This window comes from Sebastes umbrosus, chromosome 2 (genome assembly GCF_015220745.1).
Source record: "Sebastes umbrosus isolate fSebUmb1 chromosome 2, fSebUmb1.pri, whole genome shotgun sequence".
Taxonomy (NCBI): Eukaryota; Metazoa; Chordata; class Actinopteri; order Perciformes; family Sebastidae; genus Sebastes; species Sebastes umbrosus.
In genome coordinates this window covers 4,998,174-5,024,580 of record NC_051270.1, presented here as the reverse complement: position 1 = coordinate 5,024,580, position 26,407 = coordinate 4,998,174, and the positions used below count along the sequence as shown (strand labels likewise).

General features: G+C 42.4%; 1 protein-coding gene across 6 annotated transcripts in view; it reads right to left on the bottom strand.

Annotated features, from left to right (window-relative positions):
• znf536 (zinc finger protein 536) overlaps window positions 1-26,407 on the bottom strand; it is a 306,471-nt gene that overhangs the window by 146,193 nt on the left and 133,871 nt on the right. For all 6 annotated transcript variants that reach the window (XM_037792176.1, XM_037792166.1, XM_037792185.1 and 3 more), the window contains one exon: window positions 21,427-21,526. The gene's annotated coding sequence lies outside the window, so the exon portion shown is untranslated. The remainder of the gene's footprint in view (window positions 1-21,426; window positions 21,527-26,407) is intronic.

The window sequence follows — 26,407 nt, the reverse complement described above, 5'->3', positions numbered from 1 at the left end:
CCCCACCACCGCCGCCGCCACCCGCTCTCTCTCTCCCTCTCTCTCTCCTCAATTCTCTGACAAACAAGAGAGGCAGGATCAGAGTAATGTGATAGCACAGCAGCCAGCCAACGCAATCTGCCTCAAAGACCAGGTGTTCGCAATCCACCTCCCTCTTAATTCCTGCCCCCATCATTTCTCTTGTTTTTTATTCCTGTTATTCTTCTCTCTTCTTCCCTCCCCTAGTTCCTCTTCTTCTCCTTTCGTCTCCTCTCATCTATCCCTGGTGTGTTTATAAGGTTGTATTATAATCAAATCTGGAGCGAGGGAGGCCTGTCTTTTTTTATTAATTATAGGCCACAGTTGATGTGAATGTATTCCGAAAGCATCTTCAAAATAGGTCGGCGGTACAGTTTGCTATTCTTATCACATTTAAATGTCAACATGGTGCAAAGCCCTACAAATTAGTTCAGGCAGGCTTCAACCCCCATTTAACATTTAAAGCGCCATTCTGTAGGGCTCAAAGAGCGATTTAAATCAGTTTACACACACACACGCACATATATACAGAGATAGCGCTTCGTCTTTCAAACTTCTCATTTCAACACAGACATTTAACTGCCAACCTTTGCCTGAGAGAATTCAGTGCACCAACGAGAAGAAGAAGAAGGGGGGGAAAGAGGGAAAAAAAAGCAGGATGAGAGAACAAAAAAGAGATATAAAGCAACAGAAACAATGCATTAGCTTCATGAATAATAAATCTGCCCGTCTATCCATGCAGAAAAGATCCAGGTTTTCAGCATCTCTGCATAAATCCACTGTCCGAATGAATAAATCAGAACAGGGGGACATTTTCTTGAGCTCTAGCCTATCACTGGTAAATAACAACAATGATTTGAAACACATCTGTTCACATGCAGTGCCAGCTAACCCCCATAGAGCAGCACAAGACAATAGAAGCCTAGCGCTGTTGTTCTACATATTGGTGGCTGGGCATATCAAATAGAGTTTACCCATCTTACGCACACACACAGATCTATTGATATAAACAAACATAATCAACAAATAGGAATCACGTACAATCCGCCATAAAACAGTCGACATTAGTATCCTCAACAAAAACACAACTGTATTATCCCTGTTTCAATAGGAAATCTGAGATGGCTTGCTATGAATTAAAAACCTTGATCCGTGGAACGTGACAGCTGGACATAATTGAAGGAATACAATATTAGTGAAGTTAAGAACCATGGCTTGGAGCCGGGGAATTGAAAATTTCTTCAAACTTTTCTAAAAGTCCCCTTCTGGAGTTTTAACCAGGAACCATTAAACAGAAATCCTAAGACCGTCTAAGCACATTAGAAGCATTTGCTTGACTTCCCAAAATTGACCAAATTGACCTGCTTTGGTTTGATTGATTTGGCCAAGTCATTATGATTAATAAAAGTCTGAAGGCGCCACATGATGAAATTCTCAGACATACAATATGTAGTGTCTCACAAAGAGAATGAAAACATAGTATATAACCCTATTGCCAGGGAGAACGTTGATCATTTATGATTCTGTGAAATTAAAACATTTTTAGCATTCATTGTCAAACAGATTTAAAAAAATAAATAAATAATAATAATAATTTCTTAATATCTTTGTATGGTAATTACACTGTGGTGCAACCGCTTCGGATGTTATCAGCTGATTGAGAATGGGCGTTATCATCGGTTATCAGACCCATAGTTATGGGTTAGAAGGAGCCTGCTACACCAACTAGTAGGTTCAGAAGGCCAATGTCATCTATTCACATCGTTGATCCCGGATACGAATACAAGAAGACAATGTTGACCTCTAGAGGCCGTAATAATTGTGACCGGAGTAAGGGAGGAAGTCAGGTGGCTTAGTATAAAGAGCACCAAAGTCCACCTGCGGTGGTGGTCGGGGTCAATGGATACGCCGAACAAACACAGGACTTTCAACCAAGAGACCGCTGTTTGTGTCCCGTGTGAAACCAACAGTCAACGTTTACTTATTTCACCATGCTTTTGTTATGTAATTTACGTAGTACTCATTTGAGCCGAAACCACAGTCTTTTCCTAAACCTAAACAAGTAGTTTTGTAGGTTGGGCTTAAAATAAGTAAGTAAACTAAGTAAAACATGTAAGGAAACAACTAATGTAAATACGTCACAAACGTCAAAGAAAAAAAAAAAAAAACAGTCTCGAACACGGGTCTCCCGGATAAAGGTCCGGTGTTTGTTGGGCTGTCAACATGAATGTAATTAGTAGTGATACTGGGTTGTAACCCCTGTCTCTGTTCAAGGATCATCACAGACGTCGGATGTAGACACGCTCCTCGTTCTGCTGGTACACTGAGGAAGATGTCATTGAATTGAGAATCAAGATTTTTTTTTTTTTTTTGTCAAACTATTTCCATGTCATTTATTTACAGGCTGTACTTACAGTATAGTGTAAATCTAAATGCACCAAAGTAAAACTTTCAACTGTGGTTCAGAGGAAAACAAGTACACTGCGTGTCATCACCCTCTTAAAATGACAAATCCTTCCGTGTGATATGATGCAACAATAAAACTGACTCTCGTCAACACATTTGACACTTAACCGGGTACGGAGTTGCCTTCAAGATACGCATGTGAACACACACACACACACACATCTAAGTAAGAGCCTCCTAGTCAGAGGGGGGTTATGACAGAGGAAAGGGGGTGATGATCAGCCTCAAGGAGACGTTGGCTCTGTAAAGCTGTTTCGTGCCATCGAGATGCAGGATCAACTAGGAGCCTAGGGGACACACTCACACACACATAAACACACACCGCCCTGGAGCAGGAGGCTTGTTATGAGACTTGCGTTGCATCGTTACACTGCTGACCCCGGCTGTTCCAATGACTATATGAATGTCTAGGAGGGACCAACTCAAGCAAGCAAAGCACACAATGCCAGATTTAGATAACAAAAGTCCCTTGAAGGATGAAAATTTAAGAAGCCTAAATGGTGATCCATAACACTAATACACTCCTCAATTGAGTTCAGTCCACTTTAGTTATGTATTAGTCTACCGTTACACTATATACGCATAAGTATATATTAGGTAGCCTAATATGAGAACAAGAGCCAGTGTAGGGGTCACAGAGAGACTTCAGTATCAGCTTACAATTGCCCTATTACATCAGCATAAGTAACTGAATCCAAAGAGCTAACTAGCTTATAAGAGACCCAATCCCTCTGACTGGCTATCCTCTACCTCCAGGCTCGGCTATGACTCCTTCCCATCCAGCTCAAAGCAGAATGTTCTATGGGCGTGCCTAATGTGGACTCGCCGAAATGTCAAAGCATTATATATCCCTTTTCGCACAGAGTGGTCCCTGAGGGTTTAATTGACTATGCTGTAAAGTAAGTCTGAGAGCCGCGAGAGGGTGTGATGAAGATGAATATGTTTCATTAGAGGGCAAACAGAGCCTGATGGCTGGAATTGGCATTGAGAGAGGAGGAAATGTCTAATACGGATGAAACATACATTTATCCATTCACGATCCGCAATGACACGTACCGGCGTATAGCCGTCCACTCCTTGGCTAATCGCCTTCAGCGATTCATATTTAACATGTGTTCTTTTCGCCTCTTTCCCTTTTTTTCCCCCCCTCTCTCCTGGTTGGCCTCTGTCTTCCTCTGAACCAAACAAGGAAGGAACGAGCTTCCCGATGACTGCCTGGCAACTTCAAATACTCGTCAAACAAAGAACAGAGCAGAAGACAGAGAGAAGAGAAGGGGCCCCCGCTACTATCCCGCGGCCTTCGTTTACCAATTATACTGAGTACCTGCTGACAGGTGGGTTGTCACAGTGTCTGCTTAGCCACCCAACTCCCCTCATCTCTTCCCCCCCTTTTCAACATCCCATCTCTTTCCATCCCGCTCTGTTGCAGGAAGCTCCTCGCACCTCCAGGCGAGCAAGAGACAAACGAAGAGGAGGATATGAAGTACGGTGGAGAGTTTGGCTTCAAGACTCAGGCTTTTGATTCGGGATGTATATAAGAGCTACAAGAGAGATAGTAGAAATGTTATCAGAGTTAAGGTGAGGAGTCGAGGGAACTAGCTCTCTCCCAGGACTAGTTCAAGGGGAGTTTCCGAGGGCCAGTTGTTGCCATTATTTTGTAGAAAGAAGTGGAAAGAACTCAGCAAAATGATGTAGATCATAATGGAACAATATGGCCACCTGTAATTTAATTGGTCATAATTGGCCGGTGAATTCTCAAAGCCCCAATACCAAAGAACGTATATTGCCAAAAAGTGAAAGTCAGTTGTTTCTTTCATTGCAACATCAGCGCCCAGCAGCAGAGTTACGCTTCCGGACTGAAAGCGACTACCGGACGGCAGTGAAACGTCTGCCTACAAAGTGCCGAACAAAAGTAAAACAAAATTATTTCTATTCTACTGTCATATTTAATATATCTACCAAAATGGCCTGTGTTGAACAGTAAAAATATATGAATATAATAAGTGTTTTCAGTCCGAAATGGCGGCAGCAGCTGTTGTAAAAAAAAACACCAGAGTTTTATCTCTTTGCTTCCATGCTCTTTGTAATACTCCCCTTTGAAGGAGCCCACGATATCAGAAGTGGACAACATGAACCCACTCCAATATACTACTACAAACTTGTTTTACATTTCCTCTCTCACTTTTTCACTGAATGTCTCTCTCCAGTAGCTTCCCTTTCCAGAAACACCACAAGGAGGTTTGAAGACAGGGGGCCTCCCCCACCCCATCACCGCCGCCCCCCTACCCACTTCTCCTCTGTCTTGCCGTCTCAGAAACTCAGCCAGCCAACGAACACGACTGAGACAAAACATAACCATAATGGCTCATTAAAGGGAATGGAGACGACTTAGGCAAACAAAGCAGCCTTCACCGGGCTGTCACCGAAACTCCTGTGATGGTACGTCCAAACTCACGCTGGTGACAAGGAGGCGAAAGTGTCACCCTCCCACTGAAACTCGCGATGGTTTGGAGTGTTTTGACTGCGCTCGACGCGTCTCTGCATTTGTTCAGTGACAAATCGAATGTGTGCACAGCAGAGTGACAGGCCTCTGTGCTCCGGAGAGAGGAGAAAAGTGGGTGTTCACCCTACTTTCTGAGAGAAGAGGTATGACTCAATACGTGTGCTAAAATGTCCCTTTTCTACGGGGAGTTTTTAGAGGTAGAATCAGGACAGGTTAAGGCTCAGCTAGGGTAATGGGAGTATGGTAAAAATTGGGTTGAGGCCTCAAGTGAAGTTCTTTAAATACAAATGGGTGACAAAGTAAAGACAAATCTCTGTATGATGTTGGTCCACCACAAGCCTCAAGAACAGCTTCAGTTCTCCTTGTCACACATTCTTGAAGGTTCAGATTGGGTCAGAGTCACCACAGACCAATAAGCCAATCATCACCAGGGAGTCACGGGCAGTCAGCTCGGCCTCTGACTGTGACGTTTCAAATTTCAAGAGGCATGTGCCGGGTCTGCGTGCTTGACACAATTATGTAATCGTTTGGGTTTGCTGGCGCACGCACGAGTTTGTCGAAACGCAATGCAAGAACCATACAGCAGCTCCCATAGCTGTTTAATTAGGTTGAAGTCTGTTGACTCTTGAAGGCTATAGAGTATGACTTACATACTCAAACCCCTCCCCTATATCCTGTATAGAAGCATCTGCATTTAATGTTTCTCCAACTGTTTATTATTTTTTTTCACCTGTATCATATACTGAAATATATGATTCTAGATGTATCTATGTTTATTTTTGCTTTTGCCCAAGAGACCGCTGTTCATGTCCCGTGTGAAACCACAAGTCAAAGTTGATTTATTTGTTACTTCCGAACTTAAATTACGTCACTTCCGGAGTTATTTTAACCCAGACCACGCTCTCTTTCTTAAAGCTACTTTCTATTTCATGAAGTGCCGTGAGACTGTATGGGGCCTTCATATAGCCTGATATGTCAGCTTGAGCATTACCAACACGTTCTCACGCTCAACTCATCAAATACCAACACTTGGTTAGTGGCCCTATGCTTCAGACTATGAAGCTCTAGGTAACCCTCTAGCTCATGGTACATGGTGTCTTTTCAAAATAAACTCCCGTGTTCACGGGAAGCGTACAGGTTCTGCTTGTTACATGCATACAGTCTCTTTTCAAAGCGTACTTAGTTTTTGGGTTTACTTACACAACAAAAGTCCTTGGTTAAGTTTAGGAAAAGATCCTGGTTTTGGTTAAAATAACGCTTGTTATAACGGCGTTAGTAAAGTCTGGAAGTTGCGTAACAAAAGGTTACTATGGTAAGTTGACTTGATTTCACACGAGACACGGACAGGGTGAAAGCCCTGTGTTTGATTGATCCATCCGTCTCACTATTTAAACTACATCAGTTGCTCTAATCATCTAATAATGACGTAGATGTGTTTACAGATGTTAAAGGGTGCATCAGTGCATCGGTATCAGATGCCGAGGGGCACTGACCAAGCGTCTGTACTTGACACGTTGGAAGTGAAAACGGTTTGGCATTACAGACGAGTTACTAGTGACAGCACTCTCTCTCACTGACTCACACACACACACACACGATCCTGTTTCACATCTCTACTATTCTTTTAAATAATAAAGACAAGATCGTTCGAGTCCCGTGTGTGTTACATTCAAAGGCCTCTTTGAAAATAAGAGGCTGCTACTCACACAGCGAGTTTCTTTACTACAGCCAATAAAAGTGTTACAGAGCGAAGACAGAAAGTTTTTTGTAGATATTGGAGGTGACTGGGGAGCACGGGCCTTTATAAATATTCACACTTTTCATGACAGAAATATATCGAGAGACGTGCCTCATACTCATGACTTATGACACAGGATGAATGGGAAATGAGCGGCAATCAATCAATACTAGCGTGGTGCATTAAGGGAACTCTATCCTGTCTTACACTTCTGTCGGAACATGTTTCTCACTTTTTTATGACTGAAGCTAGTGTGTACAGCTAATCTCATAGGCCGCCACTGACCCAGCAGTGAAAGCACAGTCGTATCTGCTTAGCAATCCCCCAGTAATTAAGGAAGGCCCGCACCATGCCTAAACCTCTCCCTGACACGGTGTTGTGTCTGCGCTGCATGGAGACACGGAGTCATAAGAGGCTTAAAGCTCATGTACCTGCCGCTCTCAGTGTGTGTGTGTGTGTGTGTGTGTGTGCGTGTGTCTTTCAAGAATAGCGGGACAGAAGATTAAAACAGTGATCAGAAAAGTAGAATTAACCACCTTTACTGCTTTCTTAATTACTGTGAAGTCCACCTCTGTGTGAGCAGCACTATAAATACATTCCGACTCCCAAGAGGCCCTGAAAATCCAACTTGTAAATGACAGGACACACACACATACACACACACACACACACACACACACGCACACATCCTTTTCACAGAATGACCAAAAACTGAACCCGGCACTTCTCAGAAAACTGGGCCAAACCATATGTCCTTCTGCGTATTTTGGGATCAGACTAATTCATTTTGATGATAGCATAAAAAATGATATCTTCCCAAAAAAAAAAAAAAGAGAGGAAATGTGAAGAGAGCAAGAACAGAGAGCTGGTAGGAGACAGAGCTGGTATAGAGAAAGAAAGTAAGCGACCACAGGAGGGAGGGCCGTGGGGAATACGTGTGATGAATCCAGGTCTTATGGGGAGTTCCGGGAGAGTAAAATAAGGTTGAACCTCAATAGGATCAGCATCCAGGGCAACATTACAACACAAGTAGATGTTTTTTGACGGGGATAAAATGATCTGTAATCAGGACAAGCTGCACTAAAAGCATGTTCAAAGGTTGCATTTTTTTGTGCCATTGTGGTTTGTGTGGATTCCCAGGATGGCAGGAGTTAAAAGAGAGAACAGAAAAACAGAAAGAATAGGAGATGGAACGACTTCTTTAAAAGAGATAACTGAGACGTGAATGTTGAGATAATAGATCCGAGAAAAAGAGAGAGAAATGTGAGAAAGTGGCCTATATGCAAGGTTCAATGGTTAAGAGAAAGTAGACAAGGTGAGGCCTGCTGTTGGTGTTTAGAACAGCGGGGGGGAGAGGAAAAGAAAGAGGGAGCAAAAGAGAAAGGGGGGGAGAGTAACAAAGCAAACCCCCTGCAGGAATGAGCCGCGATCCATCATAGGCAAGGCATGAAGAAAATAAAAAAAATAAAGAAACTCCCCAACAAGTGTTCCCCGACACACTTGTCCCTTCACGCAGCTCACCAAAAAGACATCTATTGCCGCTGTCTTTTACAATGATCAGTCCTTTAACGGATCTGAAAACAGGCAAACAGGGCTGAAGAAAAGCCCAGTGTAGCTTAGAAAGGTTGTAAGCAAAGGTTCATGGGAAAAAAAAAGTGTGAAGTAACAGAAATGGCTGAGGTGAGTTGTTGTGGGGAGCTTGGTTTTATAAGGTCAGGTCGCAGGAAATGAAGCTGTGTTGACACTTCATGCTTCCTTTACACAAAGACAATTCAAACAGGAATAGCTTATGTATATACAGCATGCTGTTCAGATGTACTCGCTCTACATGTGTTGAGACAGCATGGCAAAATAGATGAAATAATATGGTTGTTTAATAAATTGTATTAATGTAATAGCCCATTCAGCAGGGGAAAATGGTGGCATTGTACGTTTCTGCAAAGCACGGATACGTTGAATGTGGACGTTATTAAAAGTAAATGTACATATATATAAAATAATGTTATTTAAAGTTAAGTGGTATAACAGCAAGTATAACAAGCAAGAAAGTCGACTAACAGCGGGTGGAAGTTGTGGTGGATAGGTCAAATAAACACAGTAGCTTCACCAAGGAGACCGATTTTCCTGTCTCGTGTGAAAAAAAAAGGAAACATTGACTTTACGCTTGTTATGTAATGTTGTTACGTTTGTTATATAAGAAATTCCGCTAAGGGCAGCTGTTGTATATTTACGCTAGTTATGTTTTTGTAGTTGTTATGGTTGTTACGTAACGTTGTTACACTTGTTACGTAATGAATTCAGCTAAGGGAAGTTGTTATATATGTATGCTAATTACATTGTTACAGTTGTTATGGTTGTAACGTAACACTGTTACGCTTGTTATGTAATAAATTCCACTCAGTTGTTATTTATACTAGGTACGTTGTTACGGTTGTTATGTTTGCTACATTACGTTGTTACGCTTGTTACGTAACGTCGGTTTTGGCTCAACTGTTTTCAACATGGCGGCTGGGTCCAAACTTATGTTTCTGAAAACATTTGAGTCGAGCAATAGGTAATGTAGTAACAGAATTTTAATTTATATTTGATCAGCGCTGCCGTGTTTGGCAGTCTGATCGGAGTTTGAGCTTCACGAACAGTGTGAGTCCTCGGCTCTGATTGGTTGTTTTCCTTCGGGCACGGAACCAGATTTTTTGACAGTTTAAGCAAGTATGACAAAAACGTATTTTTATTAACGTTACCGACTGAAGCTTTAAGACATTGGTTATATAATTCAATAATATAACCGATAATATTACACTTTGAAAATCTGAATGACTACTTTCACTTTTGAATGTACAAACACTGAGCCGTTTCTATAACACTACTATAAAATAACAAATTAAAAGACAGTGGATGGATTTGATCTAGAGATTAAAATTGTGTCTAATTCAGTCTTCTCCAATCTGAATGCCATTGCCATTATGTCAGAAAGCACAACATAACTGTCTTTCAGTTGACGAGAACTAAAAATACACAGACAATAGCGTTGAGATGAGCAGAGACAAAAAGCAAAAACGGGAAAAAACGTTTTGTCCTTCAGCCATGTTTTCACTCCACTTTCCCACCCCATGCCAGTGACTGCAGAATAAACGGATATGTGAATTAAACCCCATTGTTTTAAAAAAGATCCGCTGCTAAAATTAGGCGCCGCTCTTGTTCTCCCTCAATGTGAAAGAATGTGCCAGTTATGTTATGTTTGTGTGTTTTATTTTCTTCCTTTTCCTTTATCCCTCGTCGTAATCTCGGGCTACATACATCTCGTGTTGTTTGAACAAGTGCGAGTGGTGTATCTATGCATGTGTCAAGGCAAAAGAACACATACACACACATATAGTTCAGCCATGCGATTTTTGCAATTAGAAAAGACACAAAAATAATTATTCTGCAGCGCAGTCAGTCGACATATCCTGAGTCGATGATGCACGGATCACGTGTTTAATAAAAAAGGTTAATCAGTTGTTAATCAGAGGATTAATAACTTGTTATTTTCTTTACAAAACCATTAATATTATGCCATAAATATTTAATGTTGATAGGTCTTTTTTTTTCCTTTTTTGGTGGGAGAGACAGGTTGGGGGGGTGATATGTGCTTGGTGATGCAGGGCAGAGTGAGCAATATCCAGGCATTAATGTGCATTAATCATGCTTTGGTGAAGACAAATAAATTCATTCATGTTTATTAATACAACCTTGGAGAAAACAATACTCTTTACATTATTCACCGAGTTATTAATAAAGGATTTATGAACAGGAGGACCACAGGACAGAGACTCTGGATCAGGGAGAAAGAAAGGCAGACACACAAAAAGGGATTGAAATAAGAAAAAGAGAGCAGATGAGGGAGGTCAGAGTCACAAAGCCAGGAGCAAAAGTTCATTAATGTTTAGGACGGAAGGGGCACGAACGTTTAGGGAGGGCATGAAGTGTGTGTGTGTGTGTGTGTGTGAGAGAAGCCCACCACTGGAAAGCTGGGGGTTAAACAGAGATTTTCTGCCCTCACTCATTTTCTCTTTAACAAATTACCCTGCCCGTTTGCTAATCAAAGCAAAACAAATATTGCTTTTCATTCGCTCCATTTGTTTGAATGAACATACAGACATTCCCAAAATACTCATTCCCAGCTCAGATGTAATTAAATTGTGCCTTTAGTGAAAACATGCAGTGGTACTCCAATTAGTTGTGTTTTTGTCGTCGGGTAAAGACGGAGATTGGCAGTGGGTGCGCCTCGGGCACCTCGGTGTCCCGAAATGGAAGTATGTCTTGGCGGGCGGGGCGGGGTAGTGGGGCGGGGGGGGGGGGGGGGGGGGGGGGGGGGGGGGGGGGGGGGGGGGGGGGGGTTGGGTGTTTGTTAGACAATGTTTGGGTGCACGAGGCTGACTGCAATGACAGAACAAAAAAAAAAGTGTTTGCAGAGTTGGTGGATGATTTAGTGAACTCATGATATATTATTTGTTGTGGTATCACTGTCTTGGCGCAGAGCGTTATGTATGATGACATGTATATGAAAAATATATCTTATTATGAAACTTGAATTACCACTTTGCAGTTGTATGTCTCCACCAACCAGTCAAGTTGCAATTTACATCCATGTCAATTTAAAATGTCATCACTTCATCATTTGATCATTTTATGTGAATATGTTAGTATATGAATTCTTCAGTTATGACCACAAACGTGTGTTGTGAGATCACAGTGACCTTGAGTATTGACCACCAACATCTAATCAGTTAATCATTGATTCCAGGTGGACGTTTGTGCCAAATTGTAATATATTCCCTCAAGGAGTTCCTGAGATATCGCGTTCACGAGAATGTGTCAGACGTACGGATGTACAGACAACCCGAAAACATAATGCAGAGTGCAGAGGCATACACATGTGTCCTTTTGACCAGGAGACTGTCCTCACAAGAAAAATTGAAGCATCCGTTGTTTTTTCAGTGCTTAAATATGACCAATGTTGGATTATTTTAACCATAAGTATGTTTTAGGTACCTTATGCCCCACAAGACAGCGGTCAGTAGAGACCTGACAGAAGATAAGAGGAGAAAGGCCAGCCCTCTAAAACTGTACACACCAAAGTAGTTGCCCAGACCACGATCTTTCCCTCACCCTAGCCAAGTAGCAATCTTTAATTATAGCGGTGGCCGGTCAGGAAACAGTCATATTTATTATAGGTGAATCATAACAGTGTTGAATGGGACTTGCAAGCCACCTGTCCAACTCTATCGCCAGACAAAAACATTGATATTGGAAAATTCTGAAAAAACAACCAATTTGTGTCAAAAGTTTGTTTTTGTTTTTTTGTTTTAATGCCGTCATTTGTTTTATTTTTATTTTTTTATTCTCGCTTTCTGGAATATCCGCACATGGCAATTATGGTATGATTAAGGTTAGGAGGAAGCCAGTGTTGAATTAGTGTGTGTTGAATGGCGGCAATTAGGAAAGATAATACAAAATAGACAAATGTTTACAGTTAATCCCATACTTTATGTCTCAATTTGAAGTAATATAAACAATGCTTAGCTCAATTAGCTCATTGCAAATATTTAATAATAATGCATTAAGCTTGCTGACTCTAAATTAAGCTTTGTGACTGCCGGGGCGCCACCAGGTATGGTTAAGGTTAGGCAACAAAAACACTTGGTTAAGGTTAGGGAACATCTGTGGTTACAGCTAATAAAAAGGTGAACATTAACTAAAAGGTCTGTGACGGGAGGCGAACTTCCAGGCCTATCCACCAACTTGACCTCCGTAACCTTGCATTCTGCCTTGCTACATACAGGGTGTAAGACCTGAAGGGGGACGGCATTGGCACTGACTGTTGGTTCCATTCCCGGCCAGATTAAAACCATGTGTCTTGTTTATTTCAATATTAATTGTCAAATAAAGGTAAAATGCCAAAAATGGATCTCCGGTGACCATGCACATTTTGTGGAAATAACTTAGGCGCTCTATTTCTATTAGCTTTCAGCACCAGGATATCATATCAACATCAGTCAAAATGATGGAGAAAAACAAAGCTTGTGTCAATGTTGTGTTAATGCACAGTGGTAGTGAAGATGGGTTTTGTGTACTGCTGTGAATCCATCTTTTAATCATCGTCTTTCTCTCCTTCTCCATCCTTAAATGCCTTTCTTTTTCTTTTCCTTTTTTTTCTTCTTTGTCTTAAGCTCCAAATTGTGTTTTTATTGAAGGGCTTTATGGATCGCGCAGCAAAATGTCATCCGTCAAGCTGTCGATGAATCCATCCTTTCATTTAATGATCAGCCTACCTGATATGCATTTTACATGGCCCCATATACCTTTAATGGGAATCAATGGAAAGCAAATAACGCTGGAAGCCAGTAAGCTGCGTGTCTGACGGACGGATGTGGACGCCGGTTATTTGTCAATACGCACAGCTCTGTTCTTAGCCCGTGTGGCTTTGTACTGTATGCGCCTGGATGAATGTGGCTGCAAAGGTGGCTCACTGTGGGTTAGAGACTGGCTTACATGAGTCGGTACAATCCCGCTGCTACACTCTCCCACTTGCTTTGTGTTCATAGAGAGGAAGAGATTGAGTGAAAGAGACAAGAAAGAAAGGAGAAGGTGGAAATGATGAAAGCAGAAAGGGAGAAAGACAATTAATGGAAGAGGAGGAAGAAGAGATGGAGAGCAGGAGGCTTTAAAAAAAAGGATGAAGTGAAAGGGCCAAGAATGGAGAGAGAAGGAAGGGAGGGACGGCCATTGGACGTGGTTTCAGTTAAATACTGATTTCATCATACGATCGGGGAGGAGGAGGAGGGGGAGGTGGCGATGGTGGCTGTGGCTGTGGCAGCTCTAAAACACATAACTTTTTACGAAGTGAAAATCAAATATTAAAAATGACAGGCCTTATAAGTGTGCTGAGTGAGCTCGGGTCACGGAGGGAGGGAGGCGCGGGCGGCTTGTCAGCTACTATCTGTCAGGGCGAATTAGAAACAATCAGGGCCGAGTGAAAGGGAAGGTGATTGTTATTAAGCGGCGGGGCCCTGCGAGCGGGCGCCCCAGATGTGGCCGTGCATATAAAAGAACAGGAAGCCGGCAGTTTAATTCAGGAAGCTTGCCGAGGCGAGCGAGCAATGCCACAAAGGAGGAGAGGGAGGCGGTGGGTGTTGGGTGGAGTGGAAGGGTGGGGGGGGGGACAGAGGATATGAGGGGGTTGGGGCTTCTTGTCGCTAATATGCTGGAAGTTACTTTGATAACACATTAGGCCTTTTGTGGAATTGTGGAATGACGCATCGTCTTTTTTTATTTCGTTTTTGCTTTTTTTCCTGCGCTCATCCATCTCTGTCCGTCCCGCACGGGGGAAGTGGCGGGTCAGCCCGTAGACAGGGCAATAGGAAGAATCACGGATGAAGTCGACCTTAACGCACACACACGTACGACAGTGAGGTGGGGAGAGACAGCCGAGCCCATATATCAATTACAACCTGATATCCTGGGAGGATGATGGGACGGAGAGAGAAACCCCTGAACGGATGTGTGTGTGTGTGTCTGTGTGTGTAAGTGTGTGTGAGCTCATGTCTCAGCGCCCAATCACCCTCTTTAAATCTCTTTTTTTTTTCCTTTTTATAATCACCTGACAGTGTCTCTCCCTGGGCTGCTGTCGATGTTTGGTCTACGTGACTTTTCCCTCCCGTGCTTGTGGACAAGCACATTGATGGACATGGACGCGGCTCGGTTTTGACTCCTTTGGTAGTCCTGTTATCTGTCAAGTTGCTCCCCTACCCCTCTAAAAGTCCTCTGAGACAGACATCAACGCCCACAGATCCCTATCGGGGAGAAGGGGGGTGAGTGGGGTGCAGTCGGGGGTAAGGAGAGGGATGTGAAGGGGAGGGGGGGGCTGGCTCATGTGTACAATATGTTAGTCAGTGGGAGGGTGGGTGTATTTGAATGATAGGGAGAGACAGTGATCTGCCAAGAGGCTGCAGACTCAAAGGCACATTGGCCATTGAGGCACTTAGAAAACTACACCGTCACACAAACTGTGAGCAACTCAAAGGGAGAAAAAACAAAAACTTACCTTGATGTCTCAATGTTACTATTAACCCTTTAAAACCTGCGGGATTGCGAGAATCCCGACCGACTTTACTGTCTTTCAGAAGCTCTAGTAGGTTCAGTTTTAGAGCTGCAGTGACATTACAGATATGAATCTAACATAACTAAGGAATTGGTTTGGTAATGGTACCATCCATGTCATGCTGGCATGTTGGGAAGGAGGCTAAATAATGCTCCAAAGTTGCGCTACAATTTATTGAGGAAAAACTGGCATAGCCATTTTCAAAGGGGTTCCTTGCCCTCTGACCTCAAGATATGTGAAAGAAAATGGGTTCTATGGGTACCCATGAGTCTCCTCTTTAGAGACATGCCCACTTTATGATAATCACATGCAGTTTTGGGCAAAAAACATGCAGTTTTTTAAATGCAGTATAAATGTCCGCCTATCTGCATAATGGGGTATTTTTAATTGCATAAATTGGGTTATCACTGTAAAGCTGAGACTCTTGTGGATCCAATGAGCCCAATTGTATGAAACTTTACAGCCACAAACAAGAGACCTAGACCATTCAGAGGATGGATGGCTTTCCTAGCTAGATTGACAATAAGGGGGTTCCTGAGCAGTTTACACAACAGAAGTGCTCGACATCTAATCGCCGGAAAATGCAATTCTTGCAGAAATCTCCAAATATCAAAGGTTTTTGATACCAAATCACAGCATGGCTTTTTCTATGGTGTCCCTCAAGGTCTTGGTGTCTTAATGTGGTATTTTGGAGGGATTATTAATAATTTTTATCAATTCTCGAGTGGTAAAAAATGGTTTAATTTAGCAACAAATCTGTGTAACAAATGGTATCAACCAAAAAATTGCTTGAACAACTTATGAGACCTAATAGAGCATGGGGATGGCCATCATATACTTCCATCATAATGGTATAAGCCCTTATACACATTTACAATTTATTTTAATTAATTCATTTATTTTATTAATTCATGTTTATTTCAGATTTATGACCAGATTAATTTGACACACAGTGCTGAGCTGCATCTCAAATTAATCTTCAGGTTCCCAGCTTTCAGATGATGTACACCACTTCTATGTGACATCTACTGTTGACCTGCTATCGCCCCCTAAAGACCCCCTCTAACCCCCTAAAAAAAAAAGACAAAAACAGGTCTATTGTGGGTCTCAGAGGGGTTCATTTGTTGAATGGATATCAAAGAAAGTCTGATCACATAATTAGGAATAATAAAAAAATCAAGTTAGATAGATTTAGTGGAAGCTGTATCGGACCGTACTGGGAGCCAATCACTGCCTACCTCTGAGACAGAAAGTCAAGTGGATCCATTGCCTCTCAAATAGTTTCACTTAACACCGGTTACGTGAAATCAATGGGAAGTACAGAAGGAAGAAAGAGCAGAAATGAAGGAGGTTGTTAAGATAGTTCCTTTCATATAGTGCTTCTGTCTCGGAGCGTGAAGGGGCTTTGATTTCTATTTACTTTGTAGTGAGAGATATCGCAAGACATTTTTTCCCTCTCCTTAAGAATCACTGATCATCCAATAGGTTGAAATAAAGCGGGCTTGTCACATGCTCCCTCTCCCTCTCTCTCTCCATGTCTCTCTCTCTCTCTCTCTCTCTTGTCGTCTTTATCGTGGTGATCAGTCAAACACTCACCTAACACAAGCCGTCTCTGGTTTCCACCTCCCAGGTTTTTTCTCTGCGTTGCCGCCGCTGATGTAGCGGAGGTTATATGGTGTTAAACACAGAGCTGCTAAACGTTCCCCAAGGTAATAACAGTCAGCGTATATATACAGTACTCTGTAGTTGTGCGACGGGAAGTTGCTGCCAAGTGTGGAAGCGATGGAGATGGAGAGAAAGAGGCGAGGGGGAGGGTGAAAGTGGAGGAAAGGAAATAAAATAATTAGCAGACAAAGAGGTGAAAAAGAGAGAAAATGAAGGGGTGCAAGGAAAGAGGTGGAAGGTGAGTAATTGCTAAACCAGAGGTATAAATAAAGGCAATGAGAAGTGATACTGTAGCGATGCTGTTCCATGCTAGTTGATGATAGGTTTACATCCACCTTCATCTAATTATCCACTACTATTTGCACTTCACTTTTGAGGTAACTTGAGGGTGAAAATTCTCCTCCTTGAAAATTGTACTTTGACAAAGTAACCTTAACTAAAGTTCCACTTACTAGCTTTGCTGAAGCTTTCAACCACCTCTCAGGGTCTTTACCAGTAAATTGAAGTTTGCTCATGGGGTTAGAGTTGTCATGGAGTTTCTCTCTTTTCGTCATCGATCAGGAGTCGGTGGACGGCCGGAGAAAGATCCCATTCACATTCATAACGCCATAAACCATCCTTGGGCAGAGACGGGGATTGTGATTGAAATCACTGGGAAAAAAAGCTAGTAAGTGGACCTTGAGTTGAGACGGCGTGTCAATATACGCTCATTACATGCGTCCTTTCAAAATAAACTTCATAGGAAATTAGGTTTAGGCAACACAGCCACTTACTTAGGGTTAGGAAATGGTCGTGGTTGAAGTTAACTTCACTGACTAGCAACTCATGGGACTAGTGACTCACGGGGCTGACGACACGTGACTGACGATACCGATGAGTCACGTGACTAAAGACCGACGTGACAAAATAAGTCAACGTTAATTTTAGTTTCACACGGGACGCGAACAGCGGTTTGTCTGAAAGAACCCATCACATTTTGGAGCAGATCCCAATCACGGGGTGGATACACGAAGGCGGAGGTCTGCACTCGCAGAGGCCCCTCCAGTTCTCTTCTGCGAAGAGATAAACTGAACTAGCTACAACTGAGCACGGCATCAACTGAGCCATTAGCAAACCTAACAGTTAACATATTTAACTACCAATACGACAACTATATGTTGTTTTATCACCGTAAAACAATTTACTAACAAAGTAAAGAAACATATCACTGATGTCAGGTGAATGTTTTTGTATTATTTTTAGATTTTATACCTTAGATCAGCATATTGCAGCGGACAACGTACACTCAAAGAGCCCAGCTTGTACATCCTTCTATCTCGTGATGTCAGAATTTAGTTTGAAAGAGAAGTGATTTGCGGTAGTCCATTTTCACAAGAACACATTTTACTATTTGCTCCAAATAGACGAGACATGAATTGTGATTTGTAGAAAATTGTTCTCTGCAGTGCCATGAACTGATACGAGTTGGATTGCACCCAGGTAGTGTACGGAGGAGGAAAGTGTCTCTCCCCCGACCGACTGCCCTAAATCTGTATCTTCATGAACAAAAATATGTGTTATGGTATATGAAGACAGGGAAGCAACGGCAATATGAAGGAAGAAGAAAGTCAAAAGTGATATGGATGCTGTGGGAGGTGGAAATTGCCCTCCAATCCAATCCAACCCCCCCCCTTCTTTCTCCAGGAGGCCAAATCCAGGCCATGTCTAAGATTTCACAACGATTAGCGAGGGAGGGATGAGGAGGGATATAGAGATGTACTAGAGCAGCATTAGCCATTAATCACCAAGGGGGGAGGGAAAGGGAGAGACGGAGAGAGGGAGTGATATAGAGAGAGGACTGTCCTAGCATGGCTCAGCATGGGACTTGTACTTTTGCTGTCTGGACCTCCAGGGGTCTTGTGTTTGACTGCGGAATAGTGGCTCTGTAGCAGCGGAGGAGTTTCCTAATCCTGGGCCATTGGAAAAGAGGCAGCGATTCAAGACCCAAATATCTACAACATAAAAACCCATTGTATCAATTTATTGCCAAAAATCAGGCATTTCTGTGTGTATGGTGTATTTTGCAGGCAGAATTGCATTTAATCATGTTTATAATTGAACAGAATGTAAAGTTTACATTGCTGAGTATTTTGTCTGTAATGACAGCTGGCGTTTAAGTTTCTAATCTGGATAGATGAGAATACTGGATACTGCTACTCTACCACAGTATTTCTTTCTTCCTCTTCAACATGCAGCTCAACTCTTCTGTACATCTTGTTTTTTTTATTCTTCACAAAAATGTTCACAGTGTCCTCTTCCTGGAATTGAGATGTGAAGTCTGGGAAGAGTGTTGTTCTAACACATCACCTTCCAAAAAGACTTGATAAATCATCTTTAACCACCTTTACTCTGATCTGCCACGACTACAGTAACGGGTTTGTTTCGCACAAAATGTTACGTTTAGGAAAATAATGTGGTCATGTCTAACTGTTGTTAAAGGAAAGAAAAAAAGGGATGCAAACGTCCCGTCTCCCGTGTCAAAGTCACATGCTTGGTTGAGCAAACCATTTACCTCCTTCCAAAGAGGTTTTGTGGTGTAAAGTCACGCTACTTCCACCTTTTTTGCTTCCGAGAGAAATTTATCACTCACATGACCGCAAGAGTTCGCTCATCGGGAAAATGTAAATGTCTGTTTGACAAGAAATTCTCATTACAGGGTCCACTTACTAACACGTGACCATGTATGGAATATTGGTCACATGATAATAGGCAATCTTTTATCCCCCTAATGTCTCTCTTCCATCATGGACAGGGGTTAAGATCTTCGCCATGTACGACCACTTGTTGTCAAGTGGCTAAACTTAGCTCACATGATAACAGCTGAGCCGTCTCCATCACAACTGAACAACTCTATCCACTGAGGAAGAGAACAGAACAATGCCACCACTTTGAACCCACTTTGAAACCACTTTGAATGGGTGTTATCAGTGGTTATCATAGATATGGGTTAGAAGGGACCTGCTACACCTTCTAGTAGGTTCAGAAGGCCTTTATCGTCACTACAGAACACATGACAAACGTCACTACCGTAACTTGCAAAACAAAACATGGGTCTTAAACACCGGTCTCCCGCTTCAAAGTCTTGTGTTTGCTGGGATTAAAGTAAGTACGTAAACTAAGTAAAACATGTACGGAAACAACATGGAGTCAGTACGGAAAACACGTGACAACCATCACTACGAAACATGTGACAAACGTCACTAACGTAACTTGCAAAATAAAACTCCGGTCTTGAACACAGCTGAAAGTCTTCACTTTCACAATGTGGTAGGTGCAGTTTGGCCTGTCTGAACCATAGAATGGTAGTGACAACCGATGATAACGCCCATTCAATCGGCTGATGGGTGCATTTTTCTGGTGATGTCAGTCTCCGATACCAAAGTTTTATTTTACAACAAAATAAATATCAAAATATCATGAATAGTAAATAAATTAAGTGGAAAACACAATATACAATCAGCTTTGAATATTGTGGTAATTGATATTAGAAAGTCATGTAAGTACTGATTCAACAAAACAGTGGAGGGGGCAGTGAAAGAGGACAATTCTTCAACAAGGATATGGTACTAACATTTAAATGGGAGCCTGGCTGTTGTACTGCTTGCACGCCCACTTATCTTTGAGCTAGACCTTCCATGTGTAGATAAAAGTGAGGCGGTTTTGCTGGCGAACGGTTTCCACTTGTGTGTGTGGTGTGATCAGCACTACCAGCCCTTATCACATTCTACTGTGTAGCAGACATATAGTTAAACACCCCCACCACCACCCCCATCCCCTTACATCAGTGCGGTGGGAGGCAAGGTGAAACAGGGTGACCATAAAGCCCAAATGGCCTTCAGTTAGTGTTCCCTGCATTCTGTCTCCCCCACCCCTCGTCCCCCGCCCCACACCCATTCCTCCTCTTCGTATTTTTTTTATTTTTTATTTTTTTTTCTGTACTATGAATAAATTTAGTCTGTCCCGGACATGAAAATGTCAAATACCTAAAATACACCTAGGCTAAATAGCATATTAATTTTTAATGCCTGCTCATCCTATGCTGCTATTCTCATATCAGGCCTGTCTGCCAACAGCTGTTGCTGGCTCTCTGGCTGGGAATTTATCATCCATCTAGCTAAAGGAGGGGAGAGAGGGAGCGAATAAAAAAAAGAGATGGGAGACATTGTTCGGAAGACAAGGGAAAAGGGGAGGGACAGATCCGTGTTTTCATGGATCCCTACCTCGTATTTATATCACCAACCACCTCGCAACTTTCTTACTTTGATATACGAGTGGGATTCAATTACACTAATGCCAAACATAAATTGTTCGAGATTCCTTTCCTTTTTTACCCCCCTTCGCGGCGTGTTACGGCGCGAGCCTCCTCATACATAAAAGAGAAATAAGGAGCCGAGTGGTGACATTGACGCTGGAGGTAGTGACATTGGGGAGAGCGGCAGAGGGAGGCGAGATGCACTGAAGCAATGTGCCAGTGTGGGTGTTGAATGCCACCCATGTGCGTTTTTAGGTGGCATGTGGTGGATGATTATCATAGATTATCACAATCCAGATTGTTACAAGTTCTGTCTGCGCACATAGCAGCAGTGTACTGTAGCTGTGTGACTGTCTCTGAGTGTGTGTGTGTGTGTGTGTGTTTGGTTTAAGACAGAGTGCCTTTGGGGATAAGACTAAATGGTGAGCGAACGACGAACAGTTGGAGTGTGTGAGCGTATGTGTGCATTTATTTGTGTGTATGTGTCTTGTTCTTTTATCGTTAGAGTGTGAGAAACAAAATATCATACGGGGTTTAGAAAAAAATGTGCAAGTTGAGGACATTTTCCTACAGGCTAAGGTCTGAACTGTGTGTGAGCTTACCTTAACACACCAACTGCATACTGGAGTGCAACCTGTCTGTTAGGATCAAGTGGCCTCTCGCTGTCACTCCTGACTGACTACTGCTTACTGGAATGGCCACCTAGAGGGAGAAACAGAGGAGCGGAAAAGATTAGAAGAGGAGGCGAGGATGAAATATAGACCTGAAGAGGGCGAAGGAGGAAGACGGACAAGAGTGGAAGACAGTGATGGGTGGCGAGGAAGAAGAAGAAGAAGATGAGGTGCGGGATGGGGTCCGTGCCAAGATGAAAATCTAACAAATTCAGCGGGCCGACGCTGCAGAGGTCAAGGGAACGCAGCCGAAAAAGGTTAAAGATGAAATCAAAGCCATGCGCGCCGCGGTGCCCGGAGGCACAGCTGAAAATCTATCCCTCCAGGGCAAGGCCACCGCTGACACGAGGCAGACAAGAAGCTAAATACTGCACGCCACTCGGGGATCTTTCATTTTCAACCGATCAATAAGGGCTTATATTTATCAGGGCCTCCGAGCAGCTGCCACGTCTGACAACCTCCACTTCATTTTTGCACTCCTCCTCCTCCTCCTTTTCTCTTCTCTTCTCTTCCTCCTCCTCCTCCTCACCCTTGCACGCTAAATTGAGACCCATCGACCATGAAAAGGGGCAGAGACCCTGGATTGCCATTAACCCCCCTCGTGCCACTAGACTGTCTAACACACACACACACACATGCACACACAAATGCCCTGGAGATACAGTTCTGCTAAAGGTCTGTCTCCCCCCCTTCTTTAAAGAAACATGCCTTATCATTATGGCCTTGGCACAGACACCAGCACCTCTTCATGTCTTTTGTTCCTCAAGCTGCCCATGCCACCCAAGACACACACACACACACCCTCTGTCTTCGACACACACAAACTGCCCCTGCGACAACCTGATTTCACTTTTAATTTCTGCCATTTTGTACATGTCTTTCTTGCCAATTTTATTTCAAATAACAAAAATATCAAATCCCAAATTACCACCATAAATCTGAGGAGCATTATAAGAAGCGGAAGATTGGGTTTAGGGGTCTGAGTTAAAATAACTGGCAGTCTAATCATCTGCACAACAATATTTGCTGTGAGGCATTCTAAATAGATTATCGCTAGTCCATCTGTGTCATCATTGATTTATAAGGCATTAAGCTGCTTGGGGAAGAGAGAGGGCCTTGCCTTCTCTGCTGTTAAAGGGGCTTCTTGTCGAAAATCAGGGGCACGGCAATGGAACAACTGTGGCACTCGTCTAACCTCCCCTTTAATCGTCAGGCGAGAGGAAGTGAAAAATAGGACGGGAGTATCTGTGTTTTGTTTTTTTTTTTCCGAAAAGGGAAGTATGAATCCAAATTTTCTGCATCTCTTTTTGTTTGGCGATACAAAGAGACTGGGAGGAGGGGAGGAAGTACAGGAAAAAAAAATACACACAGAGAGAAACAAATAGCGCACACAAACACACATGCACATACACACATGCAGAAAAAAAAAACAAGGGACATCATTAACATATGAATGCTATATGCAAATGGTAGGGAGAGAGCAGATGTTGTTGCATTTAATTGACCTATATGTGAATTGCATCCAAACCTTTCAGTGTGTGTTTCTGGGCCCACTGAGTACAGTTTTGACTGGCTTTCTGGTACCACTCGACGTACGAGCGGGGAGCGATTTTAGCAGTGTTTAAACATAAAGAGGGAGACGACTAAAATTAGAATAGAATAGAGGAAGTGTCTTTGCTGAAAAATGGTGAAAAACACATTGTTTATCCCTGGTTCTTTCCTCACAGATGACATCTCTGCCAAAACGGATGTATTATGCTTACTAACAGGTGGTGATGGAAAGTGCTACCATAGTCACTACTATTTTTATTTCATGCTTCTTTATACTTCACTACAATTTAGAGTGAACTACTGTACTTTACATTTATTTGACAGCTATAGTTACTCATATTATATACGAAATATAGATGTCGTTACAGACTAAACTACCCAGCAGCTGATTTCCTTAGCTATTCTAGCTAAGACAATTAGCACCACCCCAACTAGCGACAACATTAAAATGATGCTTACATGTTAATACAATTAATTAATACAGGCGGCAACCCTGTCTCCTAATAATTAGGTTTAAATCAGGCGGCAACCTCCGGGTCTGAAAAGTGAAGCCAATGCTGAAGTGCCTTAAACTTGCATTATTTCTAATAGCCAGCAGGGGGCGACTCCTCTGGTTGCAAAAGAAAGTCTGATTGTATAGAAGTCTATGAGAAAATGAGTCTACTTCTCACTTGATTTGTTTCTTCAGTAAACATTGTAAACATGAGTTTATGGTCTCAATCGTTAGTTTCAAGTCTTCTTCAATACAGCATGATGTTCATTTAGTAAATTATGTTCCCATTTAGAGTCAAATAGACCAAAAAGCAGGGGATGCTTTAGGGCGGGGCTACCTTGTGATTGACGCGACCACAGCGTTGTCCGGCCTTGGAGTTATCTATGTTTTCGTCTTAGAACTTTAACCCTTTCAGAGTGTGTTTTCAGCTCATGACTGTTACTTGTAACATTTTGGTCGCCTAAAAAATGTCTTATTTAGCGTTCGTTTGTACTTAGCTCCACCCTCTGATGTCACTACTAGTTGCAGAAAAACAAGATGACGACGGACAAAATGGTTCAAAACAGTATTCGACAAACCAATGGGTGACTTTGTGTACAGTCTGTGGTTTAAATATTGTAACTAAGTTGAGTCCACCTTGTATTAATAACACAAATATGATATCTAATCTTTTTATTTTTTGTTACTTAAAAGAGTGGCTAAGTGTGTCTCACTAAAATTATTGAAAACGCGAGAAATACAAACGGGACAGCCTATTGGTGAGGTCCTTAGTGGCTGCTTGTGAATCCCATTGTTTCATTGTTTGGTTATTGGTGCTGTCTTTGCGCCCTTTTTACACCCAATCACTTGTATTATATGGAGGCGGGATCAGGAGGGAGCGAGTGCTGAATTAGTGTGTACTGCCTGGCGCCCAGCAGAGAATACAAAATAAACTACTTTTTTACAATTCATTTCATACTGTATCTCAATTTGAAGTAAATATCAAAATGTTTAAAAGTTAAAACTATTTCAGTTGTTCATTTCAAATATTTGATTATAGTTATTAAGCTTGCCGACTTTGTGGCCTCCATATTTGCAACTCAGAAATCCTAAGGAATCCATTGCATTGGTACCAACCATTTCAAACTAGCTTGTCGTGAAGGAGGCTAAATAACGCTCCAAACTTACGCTAAATTTTGGCAAAGACATTTTTCAAAGGGGTCCCTTGACCTCTGACCTCAAGATATGTGAATACAAATGGGTTCTATGGATACCCACGAGTCTCCCTTTTACAGACACGCCTACTTTATGATAATCACATGCAGTTTGGGGGCAAGTCATAGTCAAGTCAGCACACTGACACACTGACAGCTGTTGTTGCCTGTTGGGCTGCAGTTTGCCATGTTATGATTTGAGTATATTTTGTTAATGCTAAATGCAGTACCTGTGAGGGTTTCTGGACAATATTTGACATTGTTTTGTGTTGTTAATTGATTTCCATTAATAAATATATACATACATTTGCATAAAGCAGCACATTTGTCCACTCCCATGTTGATAAGAGTATCAAATACTTGACAAATCGCCCTTTAAGGTACATTTTGAACAGATAAGACATGTGCAATTAATTGCAATTAACTATGGACGATCGTGCGCTTAATCATGATTAAATATTTGAATCGATTGACAGCCCCAGTAAATACATTGAATGGCTATTGCTGAAAAATGCAGATTACTATAAAAATGGGGGTTGATATGAAACTTTTAAAGGTTATACCTCTCTGACTTCTACTAGTAGTATAACGGGGTATTACATTGCGGTAATACTAGTTTTACTAAAAACGGAGTATGTCTTCCACTTGGTGTAACACCTTTAACATCCTGCCGAGGCCCCGATAGCCCCCCCCACTACATTTCATTCTGCAGGTAGAAACTGAAACAGAAACACAGAGAGAGAAAGAGGAGGGCAAGTCACGCATTTTACACTGCAATGTTTGCATGGGCGAGCCATGAAAAACACAGATGCTATTTTCATCTGGGCCTCTGCCTTTCTTTTTTATTCTTCTCTTTCCCCCCTTCCTTCCCTCCCTCTCTCTCTCTTTTATTCTCTTACTCTATCCCTCACTTTCTAACCCCCCCCCCCCTCCCTCCCTCATTCTTGGGAATGTCATTAAATTGTATTAAATAGCCTTTTGTCCAGGGGGCAAGGACCACCCGATATATGATAATACATTAAGGCCCCAGTGTAGCAGCCACTGAGCCGAGACCATCTTAAGAACAAGCATGGTGTGTGCCATTGTGTGTGTGTGCGCTAAAAAAAAAAGTGGATGGCAATGCGGGGAGAAAAAAAAAAAAAAAAAAAAGATGGAGAAAGGAGGATGAGGCGAGTTGGGGTTGGAGGGATAGAAAGAGTGAGATATAGAGAAAGAGAGGAGGAAGGGAGGGAGAGAAGGAGGTGGCGTGGCTGCCTGCCTGCGCATGTGGCTCCCTAACAACTGTGACACATACTAATAGAAACATACCTAATAAATTACAAGCTTTCAGGGTCTGGCAAGCTGACATTTTCTCTGTGCGCGGGACAATTTCATATCTGCGGCGCAAAGTCGAGGGGCTGCTGGACCAAATTGCATCACACAGAGATGCCAGAGGATTAGCATAAAAATTAACACTTATATTTCAGCTTATTGTCAACCCCACTCCTGCACCGGCTGCCTCACAACAATCAATTCCTCTTAGAAATCTGATTAGATTCCATGACGCTTATTATCCCAGTCATGTCTGCCTGCCCCCTTCACTACCACACACACACACACACACACACACACACACCACTGGCATAGTCAGAGCACTGGCTGCCATGACTGCCCAGACCATTTGTTTAAATGGAAT